The 25,804-nt window shown below is 36.4% G+C and overlaps 1 protein-coding gene across 3 annotated transcripts in view; it reads left to right on the top strand.

The window, feature by feature from the left end:
• Window positions 1–7,483: 7,483 nt before the first annotated feature.
• LOC110808916 (uncharacterized) overlaps window positions 7,484–25,804 on the top strand; it is a 44,396-nt gene continuing 26,075 nt past the window's right edge. Inside the window, exons 1-2 of one of the 3 annotated variants that reach the window (XM_088219036.1) lie at window positions 7,484–8,206; window positions 20,142–20,287. The gene's annotated coding sequence lies outside the window, so the exon portion shown is untranslated. The remainder of the gene's footprint in view (window positions 8,207–20,141; window positions 20,288–25,804) is intronic. The other 2 variants (XM_088219038.1, XM_088219037.1) reach the window with 2 other exon arrangements.

Below are 25,804 nucleotides of genomic sequence, written 5' to 3' on the forward strand. Positions count from 1 at the left end.
TGCTTTCATATTTATTTGTAATTTTACATGCACAAAAAATGTGCACACACACGGTACACATACACTATCATGGAAAAGCAGATATGCATTTAAAATACGAATAAAATATATGTATATGTCCATCATCAACATCACAAGTGAATTTACCTCAAAACAGTTTATAATTTAGATATTTTAGTGTTAAGTCTCGACTAAACAATTATAGAGAATGGTTAAAGTATTCTTATCCGGAGTTCGATCAAAAAAAGATGTTGGGATTCTTACTGGGTTGGATCTATAATTTTTTTAAATCTCGACTACTACTCGATTAATTTTCTCGTTTAAAAAGTAGATAACACACATTAAACAACAAATACTTTTAGAAATAAACATAACATGAAAGGTGAACAAGTTTTTACCTTGGACATTTGGTTCCTGTTCTTTGGAGACACCATGCGCCACTACATGTGCCATCACCAAGATCACCATGCATCATCGCCCTTTGGGCGAACCACCACGCGTCGTCACACATTTTGCATCTTCTCTCCCCATACAGAACTGAGTCGTCGTGGCACATAGATCTGCCTCTTCCACCGTGTGCAAAGCTGGATGTTACGCTCGCAAATGTGGTTCGTCCCCTTCAAGTTGCACACGGATCTAACTTTTCCTCTTCCCAGATAGATCCATGCACTAATCTCTTTTTTATGTTTCATCACCAGTCATTCGCACATATCTAGACATACGGCTTTCTCTCATTGTGCACTGAAGCAGTTTCAACACAAATCTAGACATATTACGCCTCTTCACCTTCTTTAGATCTAAACCAAACTTGGAATGTTGTTGTACGGACAAAACAAGTTCTAAGAAGCTACCACGCACGTCTTTTTCTTCAAAACAAATCTTCCACATGCAACACCTGTTATTTTCAAGTAGTCGCTGCCAATTGATCTTCAGCTCTCTCTTTCTCCTTTAGGGTTTTTTTTTAATGGAATAGTCAATAAGAGGAAGATTTTTTAGGGAACTTATGAACTACTTGATGTCATGAATAAATCTCGACCCCTTGACTTCCTTACTTTTCTTCTAATTGTCATATTTTCTTTCTCTTTTTAAAATGGAGTTAAAACCAAGGAAGGCGAAGGGAGGATTTTGGAGGAGAAAAATTGAGAGAGAGAGAGAGAGAGAACTCTAAAAAAAAAACTGTTATTAGGCTTAAGAGAGTTCATGAGCTCAAGCTTGGTTAACCAAGCCTGCATTTTTAGGTAGTAAGAGAGTCAAAACACGATGTTTCATTAAATATGTGTAGGTTGTGTCACGGAGCGATTGCAGTGTATGTGCACCCTTCGATCAGGGTACAATAATATCTCATTCTTAGAAACCCAAGCTTTTTTTTTTTAATATTCAGCCGATAGGTATAAAAATTTAAAAAAGACAAACAAACAATGAAGAATAGAGGATTGATACATTGTCTATTTAACTCTAGAAGTGGCATCAAAATGAGAAAAAAATAATGGAGGCACTAACCAACAATAAAGAACCTACAATTCGTTCCCAACGGTGTCTCTCTCTCTTTTTTTTTTCCAAATATTTAAAATTAATTAAATACATGCATAAAAATTAATTATTCCTAGAATTAATTTTAAAACATAATTTAATACATGTATGTAAATTGATTATTTCTAACATTAATTTAATGAATATATATCTGTATAAAATTAAACTAGATTAATGCATGCATATAAATATGCATGCATTAATCTATGCGATTGGTGATGACTGGTGATGATGTGAATCTATGTATGAAATACTTACTGGGTATCCTGAAAAAGGGTAAACGGACCCGATACATAAAAAAACTCTACCGTAGAAATTATCTCAATTGAACGGAGTTGATAAGTCCCATACCGAAAGGGGTTAGGAGATATAGTTTACCCTTATACTAGACGGGATATTAAGGCGGTGACATGTTTGGTGCCCATCACCAGACATAGTATGAGGATGACTGGTTAATCGATAACTTAGATATTGGGTCCATGCGTAAGGGGGATCTCTATGGACCCTAGAGGTACTGGTAAGCAGGTAAGAAGGTAAGTTGTTATTTTTTTCTCATTTGGATATGAAATCACAATGTTATTCGGATTATTGTTTTCATAAGTGAGTTTTGGAAACTCATGAGGGTACGTATAAAATAACATTTTTTATGTTAAAAAGAATTTATTTAAGAAAGTAAATGACTTCATGGGTTGTTTTATGATTTTTTACCAAACTTTTATTTTCTGTATCAGTGATAAGTGTGATATTCTTACAGGATTAGTGTAACTCATTCTCTTATTTAACTATTTCATATCAATAAGACCAATATGCGGATCCTTAACAGTAGGAGGATTGCGAATAAAGTTTACCTCCCGGACTCCATCAAAGTTGCCCAGCGGAGGTTAACCCCACATGATTTTTATTTCGTTTGTTTTAATCATTTATTCCATTATTATGAACTGTTGAAAAAGAAACATTATCGTAACCTTATTGAACATTCTTTCTTTATTGTGTAAGGAATGTAAATCCTAAATTCTAAATTGCTTCCGCTTATAATTGCTATAATTCAATATTTTCATTTCTTTTAGCTTTGGGCTTTTACAAAATATTTGATCTGTTTATGTTTATTTTTTAAAAAGACAGAGATACTAAACCACTTTTTCACCCATTTTCTTTTTTTATGTTTTTTTTTATTTTAAATCTTTTTTTGTTATATTTTTAAACATGACAAATTGATAAGATAGGAAACATGAAGAGTTGAATAACTTTATAATTAAAGAAATGAAGATTTCAATTCGATGAGACTATATTTACTACAACAACAACCCTACTCCATGCATTAATGATAATTTTTTTTATACTCTTTTACTTAATTAACGATGATTTGTTAATAATAAAGTGCTAAATTGTAATGGCCCCGGAAATTTAAAATGAAATATGTGTATTAAAAATGTCAAATGCGGAAGCGAAGTCAAAATTTCGATTAACATCCCTTACACTAAAACAAAAAACGTGCTCAAAATATAAAAGATCAAACTAACTAAAAGAGAAACTCGAAAGTAAAAACTATGAATATGACTATGGAGTCTTTAGGCGTCCCCTTCGTCGTCTTCCTGCAGAACAGGCTCGAGAACAATGTCTTCCTGATCTGAAATGATTAAATAAGGAATGAGCTACACTATCCAAGTAAAGACATCACGATATCTCACCGTCACGGAGGTAAAGGTGGGTAGAAAACACAAAAAGACCAATGTAGCATAATTTACAGCAAATCCTTTTATCAATAATAAAACCTTTACCATCCACTTACCTCGGTGAAATTCATAAAATAATATACGAAAGCAATAACATTATCATCATCATGAAATCATATAAACTGTATAACATAATACTTATCACGCCTTTTGTAATTCAATCGTTACACAACATATTTTTCCTCTTTTACCAGCCTACTAGTATCCATGGGGATCCATAGGGGTCCCGCTACCCGTGAACCCTTAACACTTGTAATCAGATTTCAGGGCCGTCCCCATACTCCGTCCGGTATGGGCGTCAAAAATATAAACCTCAATACCCCGTCCAGTATGAGGGTGAAACCGGCCGTCCCCATACCCCGTCTGGTATGGGCGCCAAAACACATAGGGTCTCCATACCCCGTCCGGTATGAGAGACCACAATCTTGGTAGGGTTCCCTACGGACCCGGTCCGTCCACCATCTCCCAGGATATCTAGTCAGGCTGATCACATTATACAATTATCAATTTACATAACCTTTCATTCCCCTTTTCCTCAGTCAGCATCATCAATTCACACACAAACAAGCAAAACAGTAATTTATGCCAAACAAGACAACATACAGCATCGGTTTCTCAGTCATTCAACCCACAATCAATAAAACAGTAAAATATGCACACGAAACTATTAAATAAAAACATCAGACCTCATACTGCATTTAAAACTATAAAATAGGCCAAATAACAGTTAACCGATAAACACACTAGACTCGGGCTCCATTAGCGACCTTAAGTAATTTCACATATTCATTAATTCAAGAAATACCGTTTTATCATTATTGAACTTAATACCGTGATAGGAAATAGGGTGAGGGGTCCTTACTCATTTTGGGGTTTGAACACGGCTCCACAGTGCGCCTACAGGTTGTCCCTAATTTTCTCTGAATTTTTTCCGGGGAACTGAAACGCACTACTGGTACCTGCACGTGTTCCAAAAAATCCCAAATTAGACCCAGGGCCCCTTTCGGCCAATATTGCAATTATGGCACGGCGGCTCCGCCTTGCTCCGGCGACGGCGCCGCCGCTTGCGGCGGCGATTCGCCTCGGGTTGGCCGTTTTCGGCCGTTTCTGGCCGAATTCGGCCACACTTACATCGGTCCCTGTGATAAAACAACCCTAGGGCCCTCGGGGGGCCAAAAAATTGCGAAAAACCGAAGCTTACCGGCGGCGGTGCTCTCGGGTGCGGCGGCTCTCCGGCGAGGTTCGTGTTTTGGTGATTCGGCTCCGATCAACCTGTAGAGAAAAGAATGGTGATCACGGTGATATAAAAATTGCATCAAACGGAGGTCAGAAAGGGCCTCATCGGAGGCAAAAACCGAGGAGGGGTGCGGCGGCGCCGCTGGGTTTTGGCCGTGTTTTCTGGCCGTTTGGCCGGGATTTTGGCTCCGATTTGGCCACAGGGGAACTCAGCGTGGAAAAACCTGTAGAGAAAAGAATGGTGATCACGGTGATATAAAAATTGCATCAAACGGAGGTCAGAAAGGGCCTCATCGGAGGCAAAAACTGAGGAGGGGCGCGGCGGCGCCGCTGGGTTTTGGCCGTGTTTTCCGGCCGTTTGGCCGGGATTTTGGCTCCGATTTGGCCACAGGGGAACTCATCGTGGAAAAACGAGTCGGGGGTATGAAATTTACCTCGATCGGTGGTCGGAAAACTCCCTGGTGCGGCGGCGGGTGGCGGCGGCCGGCTCCTTCGGGCGTCTGGTTCGTCTTCTCCGGCGAGGGCAGGCGGCTTGGGTTTTTGTGGTCAGGTGTGGGGGTTCTATTTATACCCTTTTGCATTTTGATCTCAGCCGTCCATTTTGATGAAATTTGGGCCGTCCGTGCGCACGCTTGTTCTGGACTGTCCGTGCGCGCGGGGACGCATTTGGGCCGTCCGATCGCGCGCACGCGGATCGCCCACGTGGCCCGTTCCCTGGTCGACGTGGTCTTGCCACGCGGCAGGTCCTGGTTGGCCAGAGCTGCTGACTGGACCGCTGACGTAGCTGCTGACGTGGCTTTTTTAAAAAAAAAATTAAACTAAATAAATAAAAATAATAAAAATAATAACAAAATGCTGAAATTATTTGGGTGTTACATAAATTAGTTCATGTACTTTCAAATAATGTTATAATTAGTTCATATTTGTCAATGAACACTATATTATTAATGATTGCATAACATGTCACAAGTTTTAATATTTGATATTATTTAATTAGTCAATCTGTGGTAATAACCACTAACACTATTAACGATTATGTCACATATTACCAGCTTATACATGTAATATTATTTTATTTGTTAATTTTTTAGATAAGATGTTATATATTATCTGATATGATATATGATGTGACAAAAAATATACAATTTATTTTAAAAACTAAAATAAAAATTATTTGTAATTTTATTTTTTCCAAAACTTTCTCTTATTTTATTTTAGTTAATTTTTATCCAAATACAAAAGAATAATATAAATAATATCAATCATATATGTAATATCTTTTGAAAATTTCAATCATAAATGGATCAAAACACTTTATCTCCCACACTCCCTAAAGTCATGCTTCTAAAACATCCACTAACATTCATATTCTTTGGCAACCATTCTCATTTTGACAAGGCCATCCTCTCCTTTGACAACTTCATTGTCCTTGTTGATACCATGTGTCTCTTGTTGCTCTTACTCTCATCATCGACATTAACATTGACCTCAACCATCTCGACATAATTTAATATTACTATTGTGCCATTGTTGTAATTAATGCTGACACCATCTTCTCCTTAGATGTTGTTGATGCAATCGACGAACTCCTAATTAATGTCTGTAATGCGAACTTGTGGCCAATTATGATGCACTCATCATCTGCTGCACATTGACAAAACAAACCCATTAAATAGATAATTCACAAGGATTTTTTGGCACAGCATAAGGAATGAGTGATGATAAGATGTATGGTGAGATGTCACACATGGGGGAGTTGTGCAAGAAATGTATGGTTAAGTATTTGGGGGTAGAAAGAGATCAAAGGTGTTGGATTAATCGATTGGATATGTCCGAGAATGAGCTTGATGTATATTTTTAAAGTATTCATTTTAAAAGTTAAATGACTTCATTTATAACGTTTTGGTATTTTTTTTTTTACAATTTATAGAATTTATATTATTATTTTTATATTTGTAAAAGAAAATAATAAAAAATGTTGGATGAATGAAAAATGAAATAATTTTGATTTTTTATTTTTTAAAATAATTTAAATATTTTATAAATATTTATCATATCAGATGTTACGTAGTATCTATTATAAAAAATTAATCATCCAAATAACAATCATTTGTTTAAACTTATAACACTGTTATTAATAGTATTAGTAGATCACTAATGTAAAAAAAATAAATTTGATGTAAAATCAAGATAAATACTAAATCGAACAAAAACAAATAATATAAGAACTAGAAATATATAAAAACATATATTTAATAATCAAATATTTAATAATGATATGAGTAAATTATTATAATTAATAATGCTCTAATTATTATATAGAAACAATCTGTATTTAAATTTATGATCATTAAGATATATTATATGATATATTTAATTATAAAATATATAATAATAATAGAATAAATTAATATAACTAATAAGATTTTAATCTATAAAATATTTATTTATTTTTATAAAAAATTATATATTAGAATGATAAATTATAATTTATATAAGGTAAAGAAAATATATGAATTAGTGATAACAACATAACTATAAGTAATTAATTTATATTATTCACATTAGATACATATAATTTTTATTTAATTTTATTAAATTTTTTGTATATTTATTTCAAAAATTTAAAAGAATAGAACACATATATTTAATATAATTATAGTAATTATATATTTCAAGAAACGAAAAGAAACACATACGTGTATTGAGAGACTTGTATATATATATATATATATATATAAATTCGGGTGTAATATTCATCGCATTAGCTAGATTATCAAAAAAGTTAATTGTTTTTTAATTAATTTACAAAATGTTGGTATACGTATAAAAAATTATTTAGTTAAAATCTTACATATATATACACACACACACACATGAAGAGCGCCAATCATTAATAATAGTTCAATTTTAATAAGAACTAAACGATAAGAAGCTTTGTCGTTTCAGCCAACTTTAGCCCATAGCGTATATAACCAACGTCCTAAGCCTATTTCCTCAAAACCAGAAACATTTTCGTCTCCTTTCAATTTTTTTCTGTGTTAACCGAAAGAGATGAAGGGGAAGCTTGCAGGAGGCGATGACGGAGCAGAAGGAAGAGATATGCCCGGGCAAAGAGACAGTGGCAAAGCTGAGGGAAAAAACTCGACAGAAGAGAAGAAAGAGATTGGTTTAAAGGTTCTGTGCGAGGAAGAAAGAGAAAAAGCTGAAAATGGAAACTGATAATGAAGTAGCAAGCCAAGGAAAGAGAGAAGATATGAAACATCAAAGCGGAAGCCCTTGCTTCTGGCATGATTGAGGAAAAAAGAGAAACGGTACATGAAATTAGGAAAAGGCATTATAAGAGGATGGTTGACTCGAGGCGAGAAAGGGAGAAGAAGGTAAAGAAAGGCGCGGCTACGCAAGAAGAAGCGAACATGAAAGGATTGTAGTTAGAGGGCTTATTTCTGGGCTGGGAGAGTGTGATTCAAGTGAGAGACCACGTGGAGTTCAGAAGAATAAGGGGCTTCTTGAGGAGGTCGAGAACGAAAGGGGAGGATTTGGGTTCCAGAGAAGCAGACGAATAGGGGGTAGTTTTCTAATGCAAGATGGAACGAAAAAAAGCATGAGCTGTTTGAGAAGGAGAGGTGCGTCTGTGAAGAATCTGGAGCAAGGGAAGACTGAAGAAGCAAGGAGGAACAGGAGGATCTGAGCCTGATAATCATTAGGTATAATCTTAATACCTAAATATCTATATATATATATATATTAATTTCCAATGACTTTAGTTTAAGTTCTTTTAGCATATTATACAGTATATTTGAGGCAGTATGAATACATGAAATGTGAATTTAATTGAATGTTTCAGTAAATTTATATTTGTTTGCAGTGTTTATTCTCTGTTGATTATGTAGTAGCATTGGTTTTCTTTTCAATAGGAGGTGAGGACTATAATTATATCCAGAATGCTAGATATTGCACTTTTAAGTTCAGCGGTAGAGATCTCCTATTACTTATTCCACTTTTAGAATTGATCGCTGACAGCACTTGAGTTTAATTTATCGCTTAGTTGCAAGGATTTTGTTCAGAAAAGTCAGAGGTTTGCTTGAGGCTGGTTCACTTTCTAGATGTATTACTTTAGTTCAAAGGTGATTTAGTCAGTTTCGTTTTTTTTTTAGATACAAATAGTAGATTACTGGTAAATAGGATATCGATTTAAACATTACTGGGTCATTGGCATTTCTAAAAGTTGCATGTGAGGAAGGATTATTATAATTTTCAATCCACTGTTCCTTTTGTTTCTGTTTGGACTTTCACCTGTCTTATTATTCAGTATTCAGTATTTACTATATCATCTATTGACTAATTGATTTTCATTTATCTGGTTCTTCCTTAATGTTCTTATGGTATTTTGTGGTTTATTCCCATGGTATAACATCATTTGTCTTCATTAAAGTTGATGAAAGTGGGTGTCTTTTAGGTTCTTTTACCATCATATGCTGTTGAAAAGGGAATAGGAATTAGGTTTTATCTTTCAATCTTTTTTCTTTTTTTTGTATTTATTTCTATTCATAAAAATAACAAAAGAATAGGAATGAAAAAGGAGAAACAAACTAAGAAAAAAGTTAAATTTATTTTTGATGGAATAATGTGAGTGGATACAAGGCAAATGCTCCTTTTGAAGAGGATGTGTTGGAATTCCGTAAGAAGACTTGTTGTGTGAAGATCTGCACATAATATAAGTACATCTGTCAATTGAAAATTATAGAAGTTGCTCAAACTGCTGATAGAAGACATGCTGAAGATAACATCGGACATGTTAACAGAAGGGTAAAGTTTGAAACTCTTGATTTTGACGGAAGAAGAGATACCAATTGCTTTCTTGATTGCCTTAATTCAATAGAAGAATACTTCAACTTATATGATATTTCAGATGCACGAAGAGTTTGAATTTCCAAAAATATTGTGGTACATTATTGATGAGAGGATAACAAGAAGGAGACAATTAACAATTGAAACATGGGAAGAGATGAAAGTCATTCTTGGTGAAAAGTATTTACCTTCCCACTATTTTGCGACCTTCATGACCAAACTTATACTTTAGGCTATTGCAACATATCAGTAATTGAGTATGTATAGAAGCTTAAAGAATTAAAAACTCGAAGTTGATTGGTTGAAGAGATTGTCAAATAACGTCCTGATCAAGGTAGAATTAAGAGCTGATGTTAAAAGAAAGTCAATCATTCGGTAACCTCCTGCAAGCATAATGCTTAGGAAATAAATAGCTGTGGAGCCAAATTCTTGGAGGATACTTAGAAGGGCGATCAGTTGTTAGCTACTAAATTTCCACGCATTTATAGTTTGTCCACGAGACATGAACATTACTAACTCACACTTTATTTTTGGCATATAGAGGAATATAACCTGTAATTTTCACATTTACCGTCACTTTTTGGACGGGGAGGCTTCTGAAATGCTAAACCCTTTGGACCTCTTGGAGCCTATCCGAATAACATCCCCTCTTGATACTAGAACATGGACCTTGGGATCTTCAGGCATATACACATGTAAATCCTTCTTCATACACCTCATATCAAGACTGTTTAGGCCTACCAATAAATGGTTGAAGGTGGAGGGTTTCAGGAATCTGGTTGGGAGCAGTGAAAAGGACGGCTAGCTTCATCTTTGCTGCAAAATTAAAAGCCTCGAAGGAGGAAATCAAAAAATACACCAGCGAAGAGGAAGGGAAGATAGAAAGAAAAATTAGTGAAAATTTCAAGGAGATGCTGATCTGGATAGTAAGGAATCAGAGGGCAGATTAGATGAAGAGGGTCGGGCTAGGAGGAAGTCTTTAAAAGGGGACATTGCAACCATTATGAATATGGAGGTATCTCATGGAGACAAAAAGCTAGAGAGAAATGGTTGAAGGAAAGGAATAGGAACACAAAATATTTCCACAGTTTGGCTAACTTAGAAGAAAAAATAATTATGTGGAAGAACTTAGTTTTATCGAGGCAATGAGGGAGAAAGCCAAATCTTTCTTCCAGAATCTGTTCAGCAAGGAGGAGTGTGTTAGATTGAGGCTGGAGGGCTTAGTTTTTAAGCAGTTAAGTGAAGAAAGTAGAAAGGGGCTGGAAACACCTTTCATGGAAGAGGAAATCAGAGTTTGCCTAAAGGATTGTAATGGGGAGAAGGCACCGGGGCCAGACGGGTTTAATTTGAAATTTTATCAAGACTATTGGGAGGTGAGCAAGAAGGATGTGATAGTGGTTTTCAATGATTTTTATAGAGCGGGCTCTTTTGTCTACTCAATTAACACTTCTTTTTTGGTCATTATCCCTAAGGTTGTGGGGGCAAAAAAGATTAAAGACTTCAGACCTATAAGTCTTAAGAGCAGTGTGTACAAACTAATTTCAAAGGTGTTGGCGAAAATGATGTCCAAGATGCTTGGTGAGGTTATTGGAGAAAATCAGAATGCATTTGTGGAGGGTAGACGGATCTTAGACGCTGTGATGATTGCAAATGAAATTGTGGATGATTTAGTTGGTCAGAAAAAAGATGTTATTATATGTAAAATTGATATGGAGAAGACTTACGACCATATTAGTTGGGATTTTGTAAACTATATGCTGGAGAGGATGGGGTTTGGGAGCAAAAGGAGGAAATAGGTCATGAACTGCATTTCTATTACATCTTTTTGTTGTATTGGTTAATGGGGCCTTCGAAATTCTTTAAGGCTTTCAGAGGACTCCGTCAAGGTGACCCTTTATCGCCTCTACTTTTTATTACTGTTATGCAAGCATTTAGCAGATTGATGGATAGGGCTGGGGAACTGAGTTTGTTGAAAGAAATCGTGGTGGGGAGAGGGGAGTCAAGGGTGAGGGCGTTTTATTTATTTTTTGCGAATGATACACTTATTTTTTGTGAAGCGAATATCCATGCCTTGTTATACTTGAGGTGTGTTCTACTTTGTTTCTAAATGGTGTTTGGGCTTAAGATTAATGTGGGGAAAACGGAATTGATTAGGATTGGTGATGGGGGGATGAGAAGAGTTTGGCAAGGGCTTTGGGATGCAAAGTATCAATGTTACTAATCAAATGCTTAGGATTGCCACTTAGGGCCAAATATAAAGATGTCAATACTTGGGATCCTATTGTGGAATTGTTCGATTGGAGGTTGGTGGGTTGGAAGAGAAACTACCTATCAGAAGGAGGAAAGCTCACTTTGATCAAGAGTACTCTAGCTAATCTACCAATTTATTATCTCTCAATTTTAACCATCCCGACTAGCATTGCTACAAAACTTGAAAAGATCCAATGTAAGTTTTTTTTGGGGAAATGAAGAGGGGGATAGAAAATATCATCTAGTTAGACGGGAGGAGGTAAAGAAAAGTGTGAGGGAGGGGGGATTGGGTTTAAGATCCATTAAGAAAATTAACAATGCTCTACATGGGAAATGGTTGTGGAGGTTTCTCACCAGAAAGAGAAGATGTGGAGGAAGGTGGTGACTGGGAGATGGGGGATTTGGAATAAGGAGAGGGATAGGAGGGGGAGATTCAGACTGCATGGTAAGAGTCTTTGGAGGAAAATGAGGGACGACAACAAAGAGTTTCTGAACTGTGGGTTGGAAGGTTGGGAATGAGGAAGAAATAAGCTTTTGGCATGATGAGTGGGAGGGTGACTTCAAGTTAAAAGATTGTTTTTCTAGAATTTTTGCGATTGTTAGTGATAAGGAGGTTAAGGTGGAGAAGGCTTATGGATCTGTGAGAGGTGATAGAACCTGGAGTGTTAAGGTAAAGAGAAATCTGCAAGATTGGGAGATTGAAGATCTATTGCTCTGTTTGGATAACACAAGATTGACTAACAAATAAAGATGAGAGGCTCTGGAAACTGGATGTTAACAGGGGCTTCTCGGTTAAGTCGTTTTATAACAGATTATGCAAACAAGGAAGGGACACTGAACATGATTGCACCTTTCAAGCTAATTTGGAAGACAAAGGCACCACCCAGAGTAACTTTTTTTGCTTGGGAGGCAGCAAAAGATAGTATTTTGACTCTTGACATGTTAAAGAGAAAAGGAAACACTACTGTGAATAGATGCTATTTTTATAAAGCTAAAGAGGAAACGTGCTACCATTTATTACTGGGCTGTCTTGTTAGATAATGATGTTCATGATTGGGAAGACATTGACTTGGTTATTGATAACTTGATAGATATGTAACTATTTTGTATGCGGACAATATTCTCTTGATATCTTTGTGGATAACATTTCTCACTTTTATTTTTTTTTTAAAAAGACCAAACCATAACCTACTTTTCAAGGCCAAAGTGTTTTCTAAATCTCTTGTTCCTTCATAAGTCAAGGTTTTCTTGTGGACCGCCATCCATATGAAGTTAAACGATATGCTCCAAGTCTATTAACCTCACATTACTTTGTCTCTGAACATATGTGTGATGTGTTTTGTGGGGGGAGAGACACGTTCATACTTATTTTTACATTGTGAGACAAGTTGAAAGTTTTGGACAAAATGATAAAGGCTTTTGGCATATATTGGATGACTTCTCTTACAGTTGAGATTTTCATGAGCTGTCATATTAAAGGAGAGAGGGTGGCTGAAAGGGCTAAACCAGCCTGAAGAAGGGTTCTTTTTGCAGGATTATGTTGTATTTGGCTTTCAAGGAAGTGTAGGGTTTTCAATGATGGGGCTGCTTCTACGACAAGCATCACTGATCTCCACCGCAACTGAGAAGCTTTTATCTCTTGATATTAGGCCATTGTTTGTTTGCATTTCTTTGTTTATCGCTTACTCATGTAGTATCATGTTGAGGATGTCTTTTTCTCCTTGATTGTATCATTTCTTCCTTTTTTATAAAAAAAAATCATCCTTTTTGCATTAGCAATATATAGAGAAACTAGTTTTACATGCATGTTTCATGGGAAACAATCTAGAATCTCATCGAAAAAATTATGTTAGTAGGACTTCGTTGAGAATTCCCGCTTCCGTTGATTTTCCAAACAGGGATGACCTCTAGAAAAGGCTGCGTGCTTGCTGACTTTGACATTGAAAGAAGGTTGGCCAACTTTTCAATCATCAAGATTAGGAAGAAGAGATCATTTCTTGAATATTGCCATCAAACCCCTCCTAACATTCCCTAATCTTTGACTCTGTGTGTTTTAATTAAAGCATTTAGAGATGCATGTTTTTCAAAAGTCTACCCAAGCATTAACAATCAATCTAGAACTTGACCTTGCTGTCATTCATAACTTGAAACTTTATGCAATTCATATTGTTAATTTAGTTTTTATTCATTCGGTTTCAAAGGCCAAAACCTCTTCCATTCGAGTGGTTCACTTATTATGCACAAGCACAAACTTCGTAATAAAGAACTTCTCCTAAAGAGCATCGGTAGAGGCTAAAAGATCTTGATGCCAAATGAGACTTGGGCCGATTCGAAATTCAAAGTTCGCCAGACCCAGATCACTATTGGACCTCTTTTGCCATGCCTGCTCTCCTTTCGCATCCCGCTTCTTCATTGCCGCCACGAACTATTCCTTCACCTCAGCGGAGGTAAAAAACTCTGAATGACAGTGAGGACATTGTAGGATTCCGATTTCCTCGGTGTTTACTCTCACCTCCAAACTCTTTACCTTCTCTTCCTTGACTATTTCTTCCCCTTTCTGTTAGGATTGATGATTTCTCATCTTGTTGACTCAAAGACCGATTGCATGATTTGCCACTACTCTCTTTCCTCCTGTCCATCTGGGATGAAAATACGTTTCACATTCTTCCTTTGATCTCGGACAAAACCAATTACCTTTTGCTTCTGTGCCAACCCAAAGCAATACATAACTTGTAACCCCGACTGACCTTGTTCTTCCCCCACTATTTCCCTCCCTTCCTCCAATAAAAGTCTTCCAATGCCTCCAATAACCATTTGACTTCTTATTCCAGCAAAATTGAGACCCAGAAGCCTCTCCCATTTTCACTAATCCTTAGCCCTTTCAAGTTCTTGCCCTCACTCACCAAATCAAACGACTTCTTTTCGATTAGCACAAATTTCGTTCCATCTGCATCCATCATCATCTCCTGTTGGTCGGCCAATACGGCCGACTGAAATGCTGACACCTTCCTGCAACGTGTCCCTTTCATCCGCCCACTCTCAGACCCCTCCCTTAGTTTAACTTCTTGTAATAAATTTATTCTCTTCCTTAGTTTAGCTTCTTGTATCTTTTATAATTTGACGTGCGTGAAGTATTTAGAGAAGCCTAATAATGTTGAGGATCTACCTGAATAGAAGGGATTTGGCATGCATCAACATGCAAGAGAATTTAAAATAGCATTATCTTAATAATTTATAATAATATACTTATTAGTAATTAATTATTGTTATATATATATTTTAAATTGTAAACTAATAAATTAATGAAATATAAAATTAATAGATGTACTTTTCAAAATATTATTCTACTTCTATAACAAGAGCTACATATAAAAAATATATGTTTCCAATTTTTTGTTTTATCTTTATCAAGAGAGAAAGATAAATTATACTTTTAACTCAAGCCTTTTACTTTTAATACTTTGGCAAGATTCTATTTTTTGACCGTAAAAGCAGAAGCAAACACTGACGCTTGGCTAGATAGACAATAGTCTCTTGGTTCACTTAAATTTATTGATGTGATCAATGAATTCTATTGAGGACTAAAAGGTATTTTGGTGTTATATAATTAAATTGTTTGATTATACATCAATAAGATTGACTAACTTGACAATGAACCTAATGGTGCACGTACTTTATCTGAAGTAAATTTTATTTGTTGTGTAATGAAGAGATTAATCCTGAACAAGTTTTAGGTTTTATTTAATGAGATTAATGAATATTCAAATAAGAATTTAGTTAACAGTTAAATTAGATATATGTGCCTATGTATTTGTTCGAGAAATGTATCCTACATGAGTTTAAGGCATGATACAGTACTCCAAGTTACTTAATTAATTTTTGTCTTAGATCTTATCATCTAAATAATTATTTTAAGTGCTAGCTTTATAGTGGCCTTAATTGGGTACCATTTAATTATATGTTTATAGCTTAATTTAAGAGTAACTTGATTCAGCCTCTGAGATTTAATTAGGTCCAAATTTAATTAAATAGGTTATTCTTAAATAAGTGGATCGTATGAGACAATATTTAATTTAATCTTGACCTAATTTATGGTGTCCAATTAAAAGGTAAACTGAGAATTTGATTAGCTCCAAATCTTCTTCTTTGAAGAAATGACAGCCATTGCAGAACCTACATGGTTGTTGTAATAGATTAAAATCCTTCTTCCAAAGTCCAACGAGATTAGAACTTAGCATCCTCGATGTATTATGTTTCAAGAGTTGAAACAAAATACATAAATTCAAGATTAAAGTAAATGTAAGATTTGGCCGCCAAGAGCTCTCAAGAATGTCTAATTCATGTTTTAGCAAAGTGCATCCTCCAATAATGTCTAAATTTATGTTCCTTTTTGTTATTAGCAGTCATTTGGTTTGTAGGGAGCAATCATATCCACCCGAAAGGTTGAGAATGTCTCAAAAGTTCATTGGAGATTTAGAAATTTTTAAGCTTTATCATTAGAAATAGTTTTCCTTTTTCAACATTTGTTAACGGTAAGAGCCATTGCCAAGAAGACTAAGTTTACACTTGAAGGAGCAAACATAGGACATTGAGATCCTAGTCAAGAGAGTTGTTGCAAGAAAACAAAAAAAACCATCAAAGTAGTGGTTCGACCAAGTATATAGGAAATGATCTCAAGCCTAAGAGTCTAGGAGGAGAGTTGGCTAAGCTTATAATTGATGTAAGGTACGTTCAAAATCTGATTATATATTTGATGTGTCTGATGAATGATTGTTTATTCCAATTGTTCCAAGATCTATTATTAGAAAGTTCTGTTTTGTTTAATGTTAATCAAAACCTTTCAATTTTGTGCTTGCCCCATACATGTTCACTTATAATCACACATAAGATGTGTTAGCTAACAATGAAAATGGCAATTGTTTTTTAGATAAAAAAATGACAACGATTGGGAATGTCAAGTTCAGCTTGTAAAATCAATGTCTTAAAGAACTAGAATAAAATTTCAGTAACATCTGTTTTGAGGCAAAAGTTATTAGAGAAAGAAGATTATCTAAAGATGTTTAGGTGCACAAGGAATCCACATAAAAAAAGCAAAAATCTAAATGACTTGAAAAAAAAAAGGAATACAGTGTGTCGAACCTTTTGATAAAAAAATATTGATTAATGTTCTTTCCCTAAAAATGTTTCACTATAAATGAAGAAAGAAAACATTTTGCACCTACTGTCCAGCTTCCCGCTCAATAATGCCGACGACAAACTCTGTTGGAACCTACGCAAGAATGGTTTGTTTTCAGTCAGAACCTTCTATAACTCCCTTGTCAATTCTCCTGCTGTTTTGATCGATTTCCCTAGCAAAATTCTCTGGATATCTAACCCCCCCCCAAAGAGCTTCTTTTTTTTTTTTTTTTGCCTGGGAAGGTACTAAGGTTCCAATCCTCACTCTTGATAGCCTAATGAAAAGGGGGTGCAGCCTTGCCTACAGATGCCCCATGTGCAAACAGAACACAGAAACTTGTCATCACCTCCTTGTGCATTGCTCTATCACCCACATGCTCTGCTCTATGATATTCAACCTCCTTGGTATTCACTGGGTCATGCCTGGCTCTGTCCAAAATGAACTTCTTGCCTGGGAAGGGATCAAATTGAAAAACAAGCAACTCAAAATTATTCCCTTGACTGTCTTCTGGTTTATTTGGAAGGAGAGAAACAGAAGAATTTTGATGGATTAGAAACTGATTTTGTTACTATCAAAGGCAAATGACTTCACTATTTTGGATCAAATATTCTTGGTCACAATTTTGATCGTGTAGATGATTTTGGATCTATTGTTAATATTCTCATAGATCTGTAAATTCTTCCTTGTACATGGGTGACGTCCCTTTGAAGTCTCTTATGATACATTTCTATACTTTTATTTCAAAAAAAGAAATGAAGAAAGTATCATCATATTTTTTTTTAAAGATTTTCTCAACTTTTATCCCTGTGGGATTTGAATAGGTCTATGCTTATGTGCTATCCAATATCGTTTTTCCTGGGGTGATTCTGACAAGCCAAGAAGATTCCGTTTGATGATGTGAGATGTAGTCACACTTTCATTGAATTTAGGTGGACTTGATATCAAGTGTTTGGTATACTTAATGAGAGCACTTCTTGGTAAACGGCTCTGAAAATACATGATTAATCTGGTTGTCTGTGTGAAAAGTGATTAGGAGAGGGGTTGGATGACTAAAATGGATAGGAGTCCCTGTGGTGCTAGTCTATGGAGGTGGATTAGTGGAGATTGGGAAGAGTTTGAGGTTTGTATCCAGTCTGAGGTGGGGAAGCGAGAAGGGAGTTCAGTACTGGGATAAAATGCAGTATGGCCCTTCTCCTCTTTGCATACAATTTCCCAATTTGTTTTGCTTGGAAAAAGAAAGATGTTCTCATGGTCTATTCTTTTTCTCAGCGGTTGTTGGTGTCAGAGGTGGAGGATTTAAAAAACTTCAATGACTGGGAATAAGAGGATTATATTTGGTTATTGCATAGAAGTGAAAGAACGGAGAGTTCCTACTCAAGGGAGGATGAAATTTCTGATTCAAGGGAGGATGAAATTTCTCGGAAATTTCTGACTCAAGGGGGATGAAATTCTTCGGAAGCTCGGATCTAAAAAGTCTTTCTTGGTGAAGTCATTTTAACATCAAATCACCTAACCTTCTGCTGGTCCTTCCCCTTTTCCTTGGAAGTAGATTTCGACGAAAAATGTCTCCAAGAGTTGCTTTTGCTTGGGAACTGCCTGTGGACCAATTCTTACTGTTGATAGTTTCATCAAACATGGCAAGATTGTGGTGTATGGATGTTGTCCATGCAAGACTGTTGCCGAGACCTCTGGATTATCTGTTACTAAGATGCACTGTCTTGTACAGTTTGTGCTCAATTATATTTGAACCTACTAAAAGTGGAACAGGTCATGGCTGGTTTCGTGGCGGATGATCTGTGGCAAGGTATCTCCGGGGATGAAGGAAAGGAAAAGCAGTTTTGGTACTCTTTTGGTTACTTTATGAGTTGTTTGGAAGGAAAGAAATAGAAAGCATTAAAGGATGTTTGTTATTCTTTTTCATAGAGTTTTTTTTTTGGAAGGTTTGGTTTCAGATCCTTTGTTTTTTTTTGCTCTTTTCCCTTTTTTGTTAAGAGCTATCTATTCAATACAGCAAGATATCTGGGAGGCATTGTTTTCATCTTGATTATCTTACGAATTTGATCTTAGTTTCATATAATGTTCTGTATTAGGGCTGCATCCACTCTTTAACGAGTTCTTTCTTGTCAAAAACCAAACCTCTTAACATTCTGGTGCTATCCATAAAAATGTCAAGCCATTTGGCCAAGTGAAGTCTTTAGCTTTTAGATGCCTATAAACTTCATCAAGTTGATCATTATCATCAACTAGATTTGAGAGAATTTCTTGGTCATTTTTCCTTGTAGAAAACAGTGAATTTTTTTTTATAAAAAAGAACAGATATTTACTTTGGTAAGGCAACAAGTAAACGCCACTGTACTAAATTTTACACGCCATTCAAAATAAAAACGTATCCCAAATTTTAATAAGTGAATAACCCTCTGAGAATATCCAAGGCCTGAGACCATAAATCCTCAACCATGTTAAAGGAAAGAGTTAAACCCTCAAACACCCATAGTGATGTTTCTGGATTACATACAATGCCTTTTGTGCGGGAATAAAAAGTTTTAAATAAAAACGTATCCCAAATTTTAATAAGTGAATAACCCTCTGAGAATATCCAAGGCCTGAGACCATAAATCCTCAACCATGTTAAAGGAAAGAGTTAAACCCTCAAACACCCATAGTGATGTTTCTGGATTACATACAATGCCTTTTGTGCGGGAATAAAAAGTTTTAAATAAAAACGTATCCCAAATTTTAATAAGTGAATAACCCTCTGAGAATATCCAAGGCCTGAGACCATAAATCCTCAACCATGTTAAAGGAAAGAGTTAAACCCTCAAACACCCATAGTGATGTTTCTGGATTACATACAATGCCTTTTGTGCGGGAATAAAAAGTTTTTATTAACCCAAAGGTAGACCTTAGCACTTTTTGTCAATTGAGGGGACATTTAATGAATCAATAGAAAAATATTTTCTTTTCTACCCTGCTATAAACTGTCAATTGAGGGAAGGTAATATATAGATGTTTCTAGAACCTACAACAAGCCTCTTGATTTGTAAAAAGAGCTTCTTTTTTCACATCAGTTTCTTTGAGGACAAAATTCTAGAACTCATGTAACTGAACTGAAATAAAATCTCACAATAGCCAACAATGCAGCCCTTTAACTAAAACTACAATAGGGCACCAATATAAGTATATAAAGTAAGTAAAAAATATAAAACAATATCGAATTGCTTTTAGATTTTTATTCAGTAATTCATTTTAAGGAAAATAATAAAAGGTGTTAAGGTGGTAATTTTGTAATTGTGTAAACATGATATTTAGGTGATTAATGCACAAAATATGGATTTTTTACAAACTGCTGACATAGATTTCTATAGGCAGAGATGATCAAGATCTCAATCAAGGGTGTTCACCGAAGGCAAGAAAACCAAGAAACGACCAGGAAGAGGTTTAAAAAGGGCTAAGTGAAGGAGGTTAAGCTTGAAGATCAAGGATGAGATTTGGTTAAGGTCACCAGTACAAGGTATGCTCAAACACTAATACATATTTGGTGTATGTGATGGACGATTTCTCATTCGAACCATTCCAAGATACATGGTGAAGGAACACACTTTTTTTTACTGTTAAAATTTTCTTGAATTTTGCTAGTCTTAGTCCATGCATGTTTACTAACAACAACATATCCATAAATTAGCTAGCAATTAGAAAGAGGAGTGATAATCAAAGGGTTCAAAGCAATAAGCCTACTGGGATGTATTTGTAAACTGATTACGAGGTTTTAGCCAAGCGAATGATAAAAGTTTGGATAAAGTGATTGGGGAATGTGCACATGCTTTTGTTGAAGGAAGATAGATTAAGGGTGTGGTTCTAGTGACAAACAAGGTATGGATGATCTTGTGTTTAGAAATAGAGATGGAATTCTGTGTAAACTTAATATGAAGAAGGCTTATGACCACGTCAATTGGAGTGTCGTAGATTGTATGCTAACGAGAACGAGTTTTGGTGATAAATGGCGAAAATAGATTAAATTGTGCATTACAACCACGTCTTTCGTGGTGATGGTAAACAGGGGTCTATCCACTTTCTTTTAGACTTCGAGAGGTCTCAGACAAGATGATCTACGATCTACACTTTTGTTCGTTATGGTTATGGAAGCTTTTAAACATAATGATTGTGAGAGCAAAGGAGGTGAGTTTATTTGGAGGTCTTAAGGTGGGAGAAAGGGGAGGTGCTCGAGGAGCTAACACATCTACTTTTTTGTGGATGACACTTTGGTTTTCTGTAAATCCAAGGAAAGTGCACTTCTCATTCTAAGATGCATCCTGATTTGTTTCCAAGCTGTGTCTGGTCTTAGTATTAGCCTCTTAAAGTCTAAACTGGTGAGATTGGGAAGTAGGAACAACACTACTAGCTTGGCAAGATATGTGAGGATATCAGATTGCCGCATGGGAAGGGTTTATGGAAGAATATCAATTAGGGCAGAGCACATTTTCAGAGGTACATCAGTTGGAAGGTAGGACTGGGGGATAGATTTTGGGAGGATCCATGGTTGGCGGGAGGCCCTATATGCATGCAATATCTGCAAATTTATGCAATCACTTAAAAAAAGGAGATCAATATATGTGAGACCTTTGTGGTGGGCGCTGGAGGAGTGAGAGAGTTGTAGATTTTAGTTGAAAGACTGCTGAATGACTGGGCAATTGGGTATGAGAGACTACTTGGTATGCTTTCTTAGGTCACTCTTGGTGAGAGTAGTGACGTCCCTGTGTGGAACCAGACTAAGGAGGGTGATTTCACTGTTAAATTCTTCTACAACCAGCTTTTTAAGCACGATGACTCTAGTTGCAATATCCCATATAAGCAGATTTGGAAGACAAAAGTTCCATCTTGTATTTCGTTTTTTGTATGGGAAGCTAGTAGGGATTGCATTCTTATTATTGGAAAACTCCAAAGAAGAGGTAAAATTTTGGTGAAGGCTTGCTACCTATGTAAGAGGACAGAGGAAAATTGTAATCATCTGCTTCCATAGTGTCTAGTGGTTTATAGACTTTGGACCACGATCTACAACATACTTGGCATTAGTTGGATGCCTACGGGCTTGATGAGACATGAAATTTAGACTTGGAAGGGTATGGGGGAGTAAGAGGAATTAAGCAGAAGTTATCCTACTAACAAAAGGGCTTTTGAGGGGATTGATGATGTTGATGGCCATGATTTACTTAAAAATAGATGGTTTCAGACCCTTGGTTTTTTGTTCGAGGGCCACTATGTTAATTCATCTTTAAAGTTAGGGAACCTTCTAGATAATCTAATTGATTTGTAAATAATTTTGTATGTGGGTGACACTCTCTTGGTGCTAATATTATTACATACACATACTTTTTATTTTAAAAAAAAAAACTACTAACTTAGCAAGGGCCTCAGGATGTAAGGTGGTGGAATTGCCAATTAAGTATCTAGAGATGCCACTCGGTGCAAATTACAAAGATGTGAAAACTTGGGATCACGAAGTGGAAAGATTTTAGCAAAGACTTACTAGATGGAAAAGAAATCTCCTGTTTTAAAGTTGGCGCCTAACACTCATCAAAAGTGCATTATCCAATTTATTGATTTACCACGTTCTTGTTAACAATACTAGCGAGCATTGCTAAGAAGATGGTAGCAATTCAACACAGATTTTTATGGAGAGACTTAGAGGAGAAGAGGAAATTGCATTTGGTGGCATGGGAGGTGTTTAAAAGACCACTAAAGCAGAGAGGTTTGGGTTTGAGATCTATAATGGAGATGAACATGACACTTCAATAGAAATGGACGTGGAGATTTATGAAAGAAATGGACATATTTTGGAGGAGAGTAATTGAGACAAAATTTGGTACAATAGATAAGGGAAGGTTTCCAGGGTTGTTTGCTAGGCCACGTGGAAAAGGGCTAGAGAAGAAGACAATATGGGAAGAGATGGGTTTCGAGAATGTATTAAATGGAGAATTGGGAATGGGGATAGAATTGGTTTTTGGGGGGATGTGTGGATGAAGGGAAAACTTTAAAAGAAACTTTAAAAGCGCTTCATAGTTTGGTTAAAGAGGGCTACAAAGATAGAGCAGGAGGTAGAACATGGCATGTGGAGGTTTTGGAAACCTTAACAATTGGGGAATTAATGAATATGAAGCGCTTTTTAGTTTCTTGTATTCCATCTCTTGACGAGAATTATGATCAATCTGTATAGTCCATTAGCACTACAAGAAGCTTCATTGTTGGCTTTTTTTACAGGTAGTTAACTAAGGTTGTAGTTATTGAGAGTAGTTTCCCTTTTAGGCAAGTTTGCAAGGTTAAAGCACCTCTTAGGACCGGTTTTGTTTTGTTTGGAAAACATGTCATATTTTAACCATAAACAAACTAATGAGAAGGGGGAATATCATGGTAAACCAGTATTGTCTATATAAGAGCGTGGAAGAGACCTGTGATCACATCCTCCTTCAGTTTCCCGTGGCATACAGTCTATGGATAATGGCTTATAGGATTTTGGGGTATAGTTGGGTTATGGCGGATAGTGTGAGGAATGGAATTTGAGCTTCGATGAGTATTATTGAGAGGAGAAAATAATTGGCGCTAATACCAATGACAATATTTTGGGTCTTAATGGAAAGAAAGGAATAGGAGGATTTTTGACAATGTGGAAAAAGATATGGATCAAATTAAAATAGCTTGGTTTCAGACTTTGGTTTTTGTGTATTGGGTCAACCTTTATACTCCATTGAGAATTTCGGAGAATTCATAGATATTGACTCATTTGTAAATATTTTTGTACATGGATTTATATCTCATTAGTGCTTATACTTAATGATATTTTATATTTTATATTTCAATTAAGTATTAGCAAACTTCCCAGTAAAGCAAATTTACAATGTTAAGGTGCCCATTAGAATTGTGGTATTTGCTCGGGAAGCTTTTAGGGAGAGCATCTTAACCATTGACAAGTTGAGATCCAGAGGACAAATTTTAGTCAATAGATACTGTCTTTGTATGAATGCGGGAGGAATCTTATAATCATTTACTGCTGTGATGTCTTACGGCGTATGGTCTGTGGAACATGATTTATGGTTTATTGGGTATCAATTAGGTGATGGCGGGTTCTATTTGTGGAAAAATTTGGGCGTGGGAAGAGTTAGGTATAAAAGAAATTTTCTAAATTGATTTCATTGACCATTTTTTGGGTTCTTTGGAAAGAGAGAAATAGAACTTTTGAAAGAAAAAAGTTAGGGTTGTATATATTAAGAGATAGATTGATACATTATTTTGGAACTTTTTATTAAGTGATAACATTATTAGAGATGAGAATTCTAAGAATGTTATTGACAAACTAACTCTTTTGTAAATCTTTTTATACATGGGTGGTATCTCCTTTTTTGGTACCATGTCAATATATACATCACACTTTTTATTTTAAAAAAAAGTGTTAACAACTAGAAAATAACAAAACTTGTGAATGTAAGTTTAACTTGTAAAGACTGTGTAACTGAGTGTGAAAGTAACTGTGTCTCCTTCGTCGTCATCACAGACGCGACGGAGTCTTTACATCTAACAATGTTTACGAGTAATTGGAGATTTATGAGGATAGGGTAAAAAACTTTCAACATCAAGGGAGAGGGGGAAGGACTGAGAGTCTTCGTGAATGGGGAAGAATTATTTCCGAAAAAGGGATGCTGAGTAGCTTATAGGTAGTTTACGGGAGTTCCATTGGGAGAAATGGAAAGGCGGCTGGGGAAGGAATTGGAGGAGTGGGGAGCAGACATTATGGATAGCCTTGAGTGGGATTAGGGGAGAGAAGGTCCTGGAGCTATATGAAGGTCCCATTGATGGAAAAAGGGACTTTAAATGAATCTTCATTCCAGAAGGGGACAAGGTGTCCGGGTGGTGGCAGTTCATGGAATCCATATACGAAGTTCAAGGAGCCGAGTTGGTGGAACCATAATGGCTAAAGGGGAGAGGGAGAATGATGGCGGGGCAGGAGATCGGTGAGGTTCTGAAAAAATATTTAGTATCTAGAGCATTTTTTATAAGTTGTCCTTGTTGTGGAGAAGAAACGGAGATTAGGTTAATAGGAAAGAGAAAGAGACGACTGTGGATGTCCTCAGAAGAGCAGTGTTGGAATCGCGCTAGGTAGGGCAAGAAAGATCTGTACCTGTAAGAAGATCTGGCTCCAATCAAAATAGAGGAGTGGCAGGTCGTTTGGATCATCTGACATTCAAACCGCTTCGAGTCGAGGTGGATCGAGAGTGCTCCAAAACGCAGGTGGGTTTCGTCGTTTTGGGAAATTAGAGTTAAAAAGAGGGCCCAATGGGCTGATGGGATGGAGAAATGGATTGAGAGTGGGCCGGAGGTTTTCTTGGCTGGAGAAAGGGAAGTAGATCGACGTACTCGGCCCACACAGACACAGATCCAACACAAGCCCAAATGACCGGTTGGTTTCGGGACCTGTGAACCACAGCCTGACCGAAATTTTTGAACCGGTTTAGGAAGGAAAAATTGAGGAAGAAAAAATGAAGCAGAGGGGAGAAAAAGATGGAAAATCGGGCTTCGAAGGAGGAGGCAGGAGTGGTCGCTAGAGAGGGTGAGAGGCAGGAGGAGGGGGTCTGTGATGGCGTTTCCAGCATGGCGAGCAAGGGTTAGATGGTGATTGGTGAATATATGACAATGTCTGAGGAAAGGGAGGGAGGGTGCGATGGGAAGGGCTGCGATCTTGTTCCAGAGGGTGTCAGCGGTAGTTCAGATGGCGGAATGGAGCGCACACAAGTCTGTTTAGCAAAGGAAGGTAATGAGTTAGCTTTAATGGGGGTTGAGGAGGATTTTGATGATTGTATTACTGAGTTTGAAGAGAGTGGGAGGGGAGACAACATGGAGGTTGAAAGAATACCTGTTTGGGTTATCGAAAATATTTAGAAAATTAGTTAGATGGTTGGGGTGTCTCTTGTCGGTTTGGAGGAGAAATTATTGGACTTTTTCTTGAAATAGAGAGAAGAAGAATGGAAAACAACAATGGGGG

The sequence above is a fragment of the Carica papaya genome, chromosome 4 (assembly GCF_054855325.1).
Source record: "Carica papaya isolate Zhongbai chromosome 4, ASM5485532v1, whole genome shotgun sequence".
NCBI classification, from domain to species: Eukaryota; Viridiplantae; Streptophyta; class Magnoliopsida; order Brassicales; family Caricaceae; genus Carica; species Carica papaya.